At 47.5% G+C, this 10379-nt stretch overlaps 1 long non-coding RNA gene across 3 annotated transcripts; it reads left to right on the top strand.

Annotated features, from left to right (window-relative positions):
* Window positions 1-456: 456 nt before the first annotated feature.
* Window positions 457-8007, top strand: LOC135257736 (uncharacterized). Of its 3 annotated transcripts, none has more exons than XR_010330723.1 (3): window positions 457-1398; window positions 1437-4385; window positions 5888-7166. It is a non-coding gene; the product is annotated as an uncharacterized LOC135257736 (long non-coding RNA). The 3 variants fall into 3 exon arrangements; XR_010330722.1 differs by having other exon boundaries at window positions 457-2119; window positions 4185-4385; XR_010330721.1 differs by lacking the exon at window positions 5888-7166 and adding an exon at window positions 7176-8007 and having other exon boundaries at window positions 457-4385.
* Window positions 8008-10379: the final 2372 nt, after the last annotated feature.

The raw sequence follows: 10379 nt of genomic DNA, 5'->3' as shown, positions 1-10379 counted from the left end.
TCACTGGACAATGAAAAGGATAACCTGGCACCATGTCCTGTGTGTGTTGGCAGAAGGCTGGTGTCGGGAGGACCGTTGAGCTCAGAGACGGTGATTATCTCCATATGTGTCCTGTAGAGTGGCACTGTGTTCATGGCTGCCCTGTGTGTGTCCTGTAGAGTGGCCCTGTGTTCATGGCTGCCCTGTGTGTGTCCTGTAGGGTGGCCCTGTGTTCATGGCTGCCCTGTGTGTGTCCTGTAGGGTGGCCCTGTGTTCATGGCTGCCCTGTGTGTGTCCTGTAGGGTGGCCCTGTGTTCATGGTTGCCCTGTGTGTGTCCTGTAGGGTGGCCCTGTGTTCATGGTTGCCCTGTGTGTGTCCTGTAGGGTGGCCCTGTGTTCATGGTTGCCCTGTGTGTGGCACTGTGACTGTCTGTTGGGGATGTGCTGCGTTATCTCCTCCTGCTTAGGTATACACGCACACATGTTGCATGCTGCATGCTGGGCAGGTGGATCCATAGATTAGGGTGACTGACTGAGATCAGACTGGTGTTAAGATCCAGGAAATGGTAAAGGCTCCTGAAAGTGTTGGCAGTAGTGGACTTGGCAGAGAGCTCCGGCATGTTCCTCCACTCCGGACCTGATAGAGACTCCTGCAGCGGTCTTTGCACCCCCACCCCCCCCACGCCCCCCCTGCCATGGAGAGCTACACCTCCGTCTCCGCCAGCAACATTCTGGCTCAACATGGTGACCTTACACTGAACTCCACTAATGGAACACACCGTCCTGCCCTGTGTGCTCAACCGAGAAACGCAGTCTTCTCTCCCCCCCGAAACGCACACCACACATGCTATTATTATTATTATTATTATTATTATTATTATTATTATTATTATTATTATCAGTAGTAGTAGTAGTAGTAGTAGTATTAGGAATATTATTAGTAATAGTACTAGTATTAGTATTAGTAGTCCTAGCACTAACAACATTAGCACTAACAACATTAGCCTTTTTGTACTTCACAGTTGATGGGATGGATAGGAGGTAAGGCCCAAAGTGAAAGGAGAGATGGCTTGACTGTGATTTGGAGGCATTCAGTCTCATTCAGCCAAGTTTTTATCTCTTATCAGCAACTGCCCTTTTAACTGTCAGAATTTGTTATTGATCTGTTACTTTCAACATTATGTGTTGATAAGACGCTGCTATGAAAGTTTCATTTTAATGAAATCTGATTTTTATCTGACAACATTTTTCCTCAGTGTGTCACAACCGTGTCATATGATATTCTCGCTCTGTTTAGTTCCTGTTTTGGAGTTCTGATTTGTATCTGAGGGAAGTGGATCTGGGCCCGGGGGACAATGCAGGGCTGCGAAGCTCAGCCCGGGACGGGTCCAGAACGGGTCCAGAACGGGTCCAGAACGGGTCCAGAACGGGTCCAGAACATATCCAGTCCAGAACAGAACTTGTGGGATAAATCTGTGATCTCAGAGGCCAAACCGACAGGGTGCTGGCTGAACAACGTGCCTATCATCACACGCACGGCAGCTGGGTATTTCTGCCGTTTGTTTTTAATGTCACGGGTTCTTGTCGTCTGGTTCATATTTAATATTGCCTTGTGCATTCTTGCATATTTTGTATTTGTGTACTCTGTTCTCTTGGCAATGGGAGATTGCAGTGAGGATTATATTTCTGGTTAAATACAGGATACATTTAATTAAAATGAGTCAGTGAAAGTTCTTTTGGAACTGAAGGTGGGTTAGTGGAACTGGAGTGGAGATGTTGTACCTGGTGATTTGACTAGTGGTTTGTATTGTTGACTAACTAGTGGCTTAAAATGTTGACTAACTAGTAGTTTGTATTGTAGGTTGACTGGTTTGTGTTGTGATTTGTTTGACTGTTGCAGTGACTGAACCCCTCCCCCCCCCGGCCCCCCACCCCAGCTCTTGTTTTGGGTCTCTGCCAGGCGGCCTTTCCTTCTGTTTACTCTCTGAACTTTATCTCAAAGAAGCAGGCGTCAGAACCTCCGGACAGAAACAAAACCAACGCTGACCTCTGACCTTTCAACGACCAATCACATAGCTGTGCCTGACCACTGACCCGTACAAAGACCAATCACAAAGAAGGAAAGGAGTTTATTGACTAAGTGAGTCTGTTATCACAGTCTATTATATTTTCAAATGAAAGAAAGACTTATCACAGCATTTAGCAGGTCTTTTGGCATCTTTACAATGGCCCTGAATTGATAGTAGCTTTGCTACTCTCCAGCTGAAGAGTTGGATCTAATCATTCCCTAAGTTACTTTGGGTAAAATCCCCTGCTAAATCCCTGTCGTCTTTAAGGATGGACAAATCTCTCTGGATTTTTAAAAATTTAACAACACATAAAAAACAACCTGGAAAGGGGAAACTGAATGTGCTCTTTTCTAAATCACAGTTTTATTGTGCACCACAAAACAGAGATCAGTGCTTAGACCCACTCTCGGTCTTTACCGTGTTACTTCTGATGAGAAATGAAGCTTTGATTTAGAGGGTAAAACTTTGCAAACTCTGTTTTGTTTTTCAGTTCACATGCAGTTTTCAGTAGCAAACCGGTGAGACCTGGTTGGAGATCTGTTTTTTAGTCAATAAAGTATTGGGAGCTGTAATCCAGTGTGCGGATATCCATTTTTCTTCAATCTTCACGTGTTTATCCTCCACCTGGCCTCAAAACAGGTTGGATGTGCACACAGCTACTCTACTGTGGAGATCTAACTGGCCAAGCCAAGACAAAAAGACGTCATAAAATACTTGCTAAGATGTTCATATTGAAGCTAACTGACCGATCCAGTCATGGATTGGGTCACTGTTTACATGAGCTTAATTAAAGACCGTTTAAATGTTTCCATGGCGCTGTGTTTCTGGGAATACCCGTTTCACGAGTGCCTTTCTCAGTCAGCGATTCTGTGTGCACATTGTGTGTTTCGTTTCTGTGATTATTGTGCGACAGGGTCTGAGCTGGTGGTGAAGCCCAGCTTTCTGCAGAAATGTGCTGCAGAGTCAGAGTCTAACAGAACAATGTGTGTGTGTGTGTATGTGTGTGAGAGAGAGTGTGTGTATGCATGAGAGAGAGAGGGTGTGCGTGTGTGTGCCTGTGTGTGTGTGTGTGTGAGAGAGAGAGAGAGAGAGTGTGTGTGTGTGTATGTGTGTGTGTGTGTGTGGAGTTCAGCGACATCAGCCAGTGATCGTCATAAGCGCTTCTCCTTCCATCACTATGACATCATCACTTCTGTCATGGCCGCTTGCCCTGTCATCAAGCGTTGGCTCCAAAATTCATAGTGCTGTGACTAAACCTGCCTGTGACCTCACTGCACACACACACACACACGCATTAAACCCGCCTGTGACCTCACTGCATGAGTGAATACTCAGGGCGGCTACTGACGGGTGTCAGCATAGGATTCAACCCTGCAACCCCCAGAGTTACACGTCCCATTTCTGAGACAGCCCGGGAATGCCGTGATTAGGTCATAATTGATGTGACGTAAGAACTTTTGCTTTCTCAACCGTTCGTCATGGCGTTACGCACGCGGGGCTGTCCCCTCGGCCGGGGCGCGGTGAATCAGCGACGGCTTCTGCCTCCGGCGCGCCGCTGAGCTGCGCGCTGAGGGGAAACACTCGTGGGTCATTGTGATTGTTTAAGCCGCATCCAGTGGCCAAATATCAGGCAGCCGCTAGAGAAGTTGACTCTATTTTTAGAAACATATTGTGTCTTACAGACCTGGGTCAAATACTTGTTGGAAGTGATTTAGCCCTTTAGACACTGGTAAAATTCCTGCAGATTACTCACAGTTTCAAAATGAAACATCCACTTTCACAAATTTTCAGAACAGAGATAGTAACACATTTTTATTGAACAAATTCTCAGGGATCTACGGGAGTGTTTTTGAATTTTTAATAATCATTTAAAGAGTGCGTGTATTTCGCATATGTCTTTGGCCTTTGACCCAAGTTTGATGCCTGGCTAAGTTTCTAAATTTTAAATCTGTCAATCATGTCTTTGGCAGTTTAATCCTGGGCAGATTTGGATTTAGATTCAGAATTTATTTCAACACTGATTGATTTGTATTATATTAACAAAAATTACCAAACCAAAGTGATGATTCAATATGGAAAAATGGAAAACCAAAGGCTGTGTAGGAATGTGTTCCTGAGATGCCTTTATCCCTCCAGGCCGAACTGCTGAAATGTTTGGCACTGACCTGGCGCCTTCTCGGGATCGTCGCAGCAACGTCCCGCCCTTATTTTGGCAGTTCCTGTGAAGGCCTTGGCTGTGTTTTCACCTGAAACAGAGACTCATTCTGCTCAGGAGACTGCGGGGGCCAGGAAACGACTTGTTTCCGCGTGAACGACACGCTTCCACGGCAGACGCAGGTATGTCTTCCCACGGCGCTGCTCGGAATGCCTGGTGACCGCTTCCTGTGGGTGGGGGGGGGGGGGGGGGGCGGGCTAAAACCATGAATTAATCTGTGTGAAAAATTCCTGGTATCACTAAAATCATGAATTAATCTGTGTTAGAACATCTTGGTATGGCTAAAACCGTGAATTAATTTATTTCAGTGCTAATTTGAGGGTATTTACACCCCAATCAGGTGAATCACATAGGAATTGCAGCTCTTTTAATACATAAATCCCTCCATTTTAGGGGAGCAAAAGTATTTGGACAATTGGCTGCTCAGCTGTTTCTTGACCAGCTGAGTATTTTTTCACCATTGGTTCATGCATAAGAAAGCTAACAAAAGGTTTAGAGTTGACTCTAGGTGTGGTGTTTGTCTTTCTGTGGATGCTGTCTCTCAGCATGAGGAGGAAAGCTGTGTCAATGGCAGTAAAACAGGCCACCGTGGGGTTTGTGCAGTACATCACTCCTCCCTTAACTGAAGGACAGAACAGGGTGTTAGGAACGGCCAGTCACTGTGCATCAGCCTGTGCCCGTCTAAACATCAGGATTAAAAGCACCCTGTGGTGTGGGAATCCATCTGAAGTCAGGCAGGAAGGAAACATGCTCACCATCCAGCAGTCCTTCTCTCTGGGTCCTGAAGCGTCAGAGCAGGCTCTGCCAGCGCAGGCGATCTGAAACAGATGCTTTGGAAGCTGTTGGCTGCTCTCGTCGATTCAGTAAACAGTGAAATTAGAAAAACTCACCCTCAGATCCTCATGTTTCCACAGATCGAGCTGAAAGGGAAAGGGGGTTTGCTGTTTTATTGGCCTGGGTAAATACAGCTTAAATTAAATTAAATAGGACTTTAAAAAAGCCAGCACGATCCAAACCTGCCTTTCTGTCCACACACACACACAACACACACACACACACACATACACACGCACATGTGCACACACATGCAAGCACACACATGCATAAACGTAAGCACGCACACGCACGCAACCATGCATGTATGTACATGCATACACACACACACACAAACACATAAAAAAGTGTACTATGAATTTATTTATATTAACAGTGGAATCACAGTAGATATTGTAGTTTTGCCAGAGTTATTACACATGAATTTATAATGACTGATGGGAAAAAACGCAGACAGGCCCGGGCAGACAGGCCCGGACTCTTTGAGCCCTCTTTGAGCTCACGCTGAGCTGTTAATTGCTCATGGAAATTTGAGGAAAGTCACACACTGTGACCTCGGAATACCACACTGAAAAAGAAGGAAAATTCCAAAGAAAAGGAGGAGAGAGAAGAGGAGAAGCGGAGTGGCGTTGGGAGCAGAGGGGAGGTGCGGGACAGAAGCACATGCTCGGCTCGCGGGAGGCCATGTGAGGAGGAGAGAGAGGCGCTATAAGCTCCTGTAAACACGCAGACGAAAAACTGCCTCGTCTCAAACAGGAAATTTCCTCGCTTTGTTTCTTTGTTTCTACAGCCCCCTGCTTGCCTGCCTGCCTGCCTGGCCGCCGACTGCAGCTAGATGGATCACCCCCCTCCCCGCCCCCCCACCCCTCCACCCCCCTCTGTGTGAACCCCTCCGAGAGCCGTCTGTAAGCACAACCCCTCCCCAAACCCGTCTAGGCAATTTTTTAACTGGTTGTTTACCCAACATTTACCGCACGCTGCTCTTAGAAATATTATTTTTCAATTCAGCCATTTAGCAGATTCTTTTAATACTTTTGATCCAAAGCCACTTCGATAAATCGCCTCTCAAGCTGAAGATCAGCAAAGCGGCGATCAAATCATGGCCATCGCAGAAACGGGCGCTGCAAGATTCGCTAAAAAAATGGAGAGAAAGGTTTGATGGGGTGTGCTTGTTCACATGTAACTCTGCTCAGAGGTGTATTAAAATGATCTGGTTTTGGGTATGCTTTGTGTATTCAGTGATATAACATGTCATTGGGCCTACAGCCACACCATGTGTAGCATAATACCAAATTTTCATACAATGAGAAAGGCCAATCAGAAACACAGCAGGATAGTGACATGGGCCAATCAGAAACACAGTAGGATAGTGACATGGGCCAATCAGAAACAGAGTAGGATAGTGACATGGGCCAACCAGAAACACAGGAGGATAGTGACATGGGTCAATCAAAAAGACAGTAAGGTGTTGGAGGTAGGGGTTAAGGTAGAGTAGAGGGCTGCCGGTAGAGCATCCTGCTTTCAGGACCACGGACAGTGTTGGACTCGCCTACAGGCAGCACAGCTGAGGCTGAATTTACAGGCAGCACAGCTGAGGCAGAATCTACAGGTAGCACAGCTGAGGCAGAATCTACAGGCAGCACAGCTCAGGCTGCAGGCTGACCCTACATGCTGAGGTTAATTAGTCAGGCCAGGGCCTGCATGTGACGGCACAGCCTGCTGTAAGTAGAGACAGAAACCTGAGAGAGGCAGGATCACAGTGGAGAAAGTGCTGTGGTGGGGAGGGGAGTGGAATCCTCAGCTGAACTGGGGGGGTTTGTTTACAGGTGGAGAGCTGGCCGCGCTCTGAACCTCACCCCACAGTCTGGGGCTTAAAGGCTCAGAGGCAAATAACCGCCATAATTAACGCAGTCATTACAGTCCTGCGGATCACTCAGTACAGGGGGGGGCTGTGTTACCGTGGGACGATGACTGAGGATGTCCAAAGTTCAGCATTGCAGGGATTTTTGAAAACGATTTCCCCTCCATTATAATTAGTTTTACCGAAGGCTAGGAAATGTAATTTAGTTACGTTTTAGCTGTGTGCGAATCGCGGCTGGCTGGCCGGCGGTCTCCTGCAGAGAGGTGGAGGCCTGCCCAAATGAGCGGTCGGCGCAAGCGTGTGATCCCAGCAGGACGCTGGACCCGCTGACCTCTCCCCGCCCTGAACACGCGGAGCCTGGACACGCTGACCTCTCCCCGCCCTGAACACGCGGCTGAACACGCGGCCCTGAACACGCGGCCCTGAACACGCTGTTACATTCTCACACAGGGAGCATGTGCCAGGCCTAAGCTGGCATTTCCCCTGCCAGAGCCAGCTGCTTCCTGCGGGCACGCTCGGACCCCTGAAGCCCGACGCTTCGGCCTGGTGAGCAGCTCCACGGACGCTCTGCTGCCAGGGGACACAGAACAAGGCAGCTGTGCTCTTCGTCGCTGCGAGGAGTGATGTTTACTTCGGTCTGACGGTTGTGTTTTGCAAAGTATGGCGTGCTCGATCGCCCTTTCCTCCGATTGCTTCCTGGCATCGAACACGGAACTGTGGGAATGTTCTGGGGGTCACACGCAGTTTCCCGTTGTTGAATCCCCAGTCCGTGGTTTGAGGTTTCTCTGGAACATTCTCTGGAAGCCTGAAGTCAGGGTATTGTGGAAAATGGCTTTGGAGAACCACCTTGAGCATTGCCAGACCCTTTCACAGCCATCTAAAATGTTTATAAGCAGTTGATTCAAGTATTCTTTGCTCGACTAAGGCTCCATATAATGGGTGTGTGTCTGACCACAAAAATAAATCAGATTTTCCTAATCTAACAAAACCCAAACCAAAATGTGCACATAAAAAAGTGAACATTACCCGTCAAAACACCATACAAAATATGTTTTCGTCCGGTCAGCCCTGATGCCAGGGCCGTGCAGAGGGGATCAGGAATTCTGGGATTTGTAGTCCTGAGTCATGCCTCATTGCTCTCAACCTGTTTCGCAGATGTGCTCCTCCATGAGCATAACATGTACAACACATGTTTTACACATGATCTGTGCGTGTGTTCTCACATGTGACACGGTCGCCCCGCTGGGTTTTTGATGGAGGATTTCCGGGTAAATACCCAGCTCACAGGGCGCGGCGGCGGCGGAGTCCCAGGCTCGCAGCTGTCCCGCTGCCAAAAAACGACCCGGACAAATCCCCAAAAACGTAACGCCACGAAAATCAGAACAAACACGACGATTAGGGCAGAGCTTCGCTGTGCAGTCAGTTCTTTTAGCTTTTTCTAAATTATGCTGTTTTGTGTGACTCATCTCATGCACAGTATGCTGCAGTTGTGGATTCGCAAGATATTAAAATATCCGACATCACAGAGTCAGATACATCAGAGTCTTCAGACATTGTTTTGGAAATTGTACTTTATAAGTCAGATAAAAGTGGGAAATATTTGCAGCGTGAGCTCAGAGTTGTTCTCAATCCCCGAAGCCCTCCGCAGGCTCTGACTCTCGGCCTCCATGGCGCACGGGATCAGATGCATCTGTTTCTGTTTTGGCTCGCTGACGTCAGTGTGCCCGCCGGTGAACAGAGAAGCCCTCGCGTCTGTTACCGTAACGACAGCGCCGGATTCTGTACGTCTGAGCAGGCACAGCTGCTGGAGTTCTCCGATGCTTCACTTGTAAGTCACGAACGGACAGTAGAGTGACTCTGTCGCGAGCGAGACTCCATTTCGCAAGAGGGAAACGGGATATCCAGTGAGGTAGACCACCACTGTGACCTCATCGTTTTTTTGGACGCATTCGCCGTTCCATTTTTGTTTAGTGTGCTCGTAATGCACGGAACACTGAAAAGACTAACGCACAACTCACGTGTGGGGGAACTGACCACCGTCTCACCTCAGCGATTCTGTTGTATTCCCTTGCCGTGTAATGCAATATGCTCTTTTAGTCCAACCCAAAATAACCTTTGCAAATTGCAAAAACTCTCTTGACTGCAAATCCTGCCCTGTGACTCATTGTGTTTTCTTTTCCTTATAGAAAACAGATTGTGTGAGTTTTTTGTTCTTTTCTTTTTTCTTGAAGCAATGAAAACCGCCCGGATCAAAACATCTTTTGGCCCCAAATGCATTACATTTTAGAAAATTGCCTTCTTGAGGAAGAAAGAACATATTACGTAAAACTTATTTATGATTGTGTTTTGGCTGTCCAACTAAAAAAACTATGGCCTATTTGACGGCCAGTAGTAGTAAAGCAGATATTCACAAGCTTTAAAAATAACACATGCTAATGCCTGGCTTGATTAATGTGCTGCAAATGTTGGCTTTTGCGCCCTGATTTTGATGTGGTTGGCCATCTGCTTGTGAATTCGTCGAGCTGGTCAGCCCCAAACGGAACGTGCTCGTTGATTCATAGCACGTTCGGCCTCTGCGCAGTTTGCCAGTTCACTTCGGACATTCCGATGACGAAGCGAGGACACGGAAGACAAACTGAAACGGCGGAAATACCGTACGACTCGCTCGCTGCCACAGTCCATATTCAACGCACACATAATATAATAACATATAAATTAACACATAATTGATACAGTTCACGTTTCTTATGTGTGCGGAGTATAGGCAGGAGGAAGACATTCATGTGTGGCTCAGCAGGTGGACTTCCCGGATCGACCAGCAGGGGTCAGTGGTGCACACTGAGATTTCTGTCTGACCGACACCCTCCTGTCTCTGGAGCAAAACTAGAGACAGTAGCGCTTCTCCCTGCGGGGCTGCCAATCACAGCTGGCATTGGCACGGTCTGGTTTGATACCAGTGTGGGGGGGGTCCATCTTTGCTCTGGAAGAGTAATTAGCAGGATGAGCCACTCAGCACCCCTTGATATATTATTTTTTTAATTCTGGGAAACTCTGGAGACGGCTGCTGGTGCCTTTCTGCCATGAAGCAGGCAACGGAAAAGAAGTTGTGAAACACGAACGTTGCTGGAACGATGCTGGAATCCATCACCGTAAATATCCAGTGGAGAAAAAAAAGAAGGAAAAAAAAGCTGCTTGTTTATGAAAAGAGCACATCCTGAGAAAGGAGTGGATGCCAACGATCAACAGTTTCCAAACCGTTTTGCGGAGTGAGTTATGGCCTCTTTGTATGAGCAGCATTTGGCTCCTGACAGGCGGAAAGGGGTTCAGAGGTCCCTCGCTCGTGTTTTTGTTCTAAAAACTTGAAGCAGGAATCCGTGCCGACCCAACACCTCACTCATGCAACACGAGGACATCGGTTCTG

Source organism: Anguilla rostrata, chromosome 6, assembly GCF_018555375.3.
Source record: "Anguilla rostrata isolate EN2019 chromosome 6, ASM1855537v3, whole genome shotgun sequence".
Classification (NCBI taxonomy): Eukaryota; Metazoa; Chordata; class Actinopteri; order Anguilliformes; family Anguillidae; genus Anguilla; species Anguilla rostrata.
Note: the sequence above shows the minus strand (reverse complement) of the source record. Positions and strands in the feature narration are given on the sequence as shown.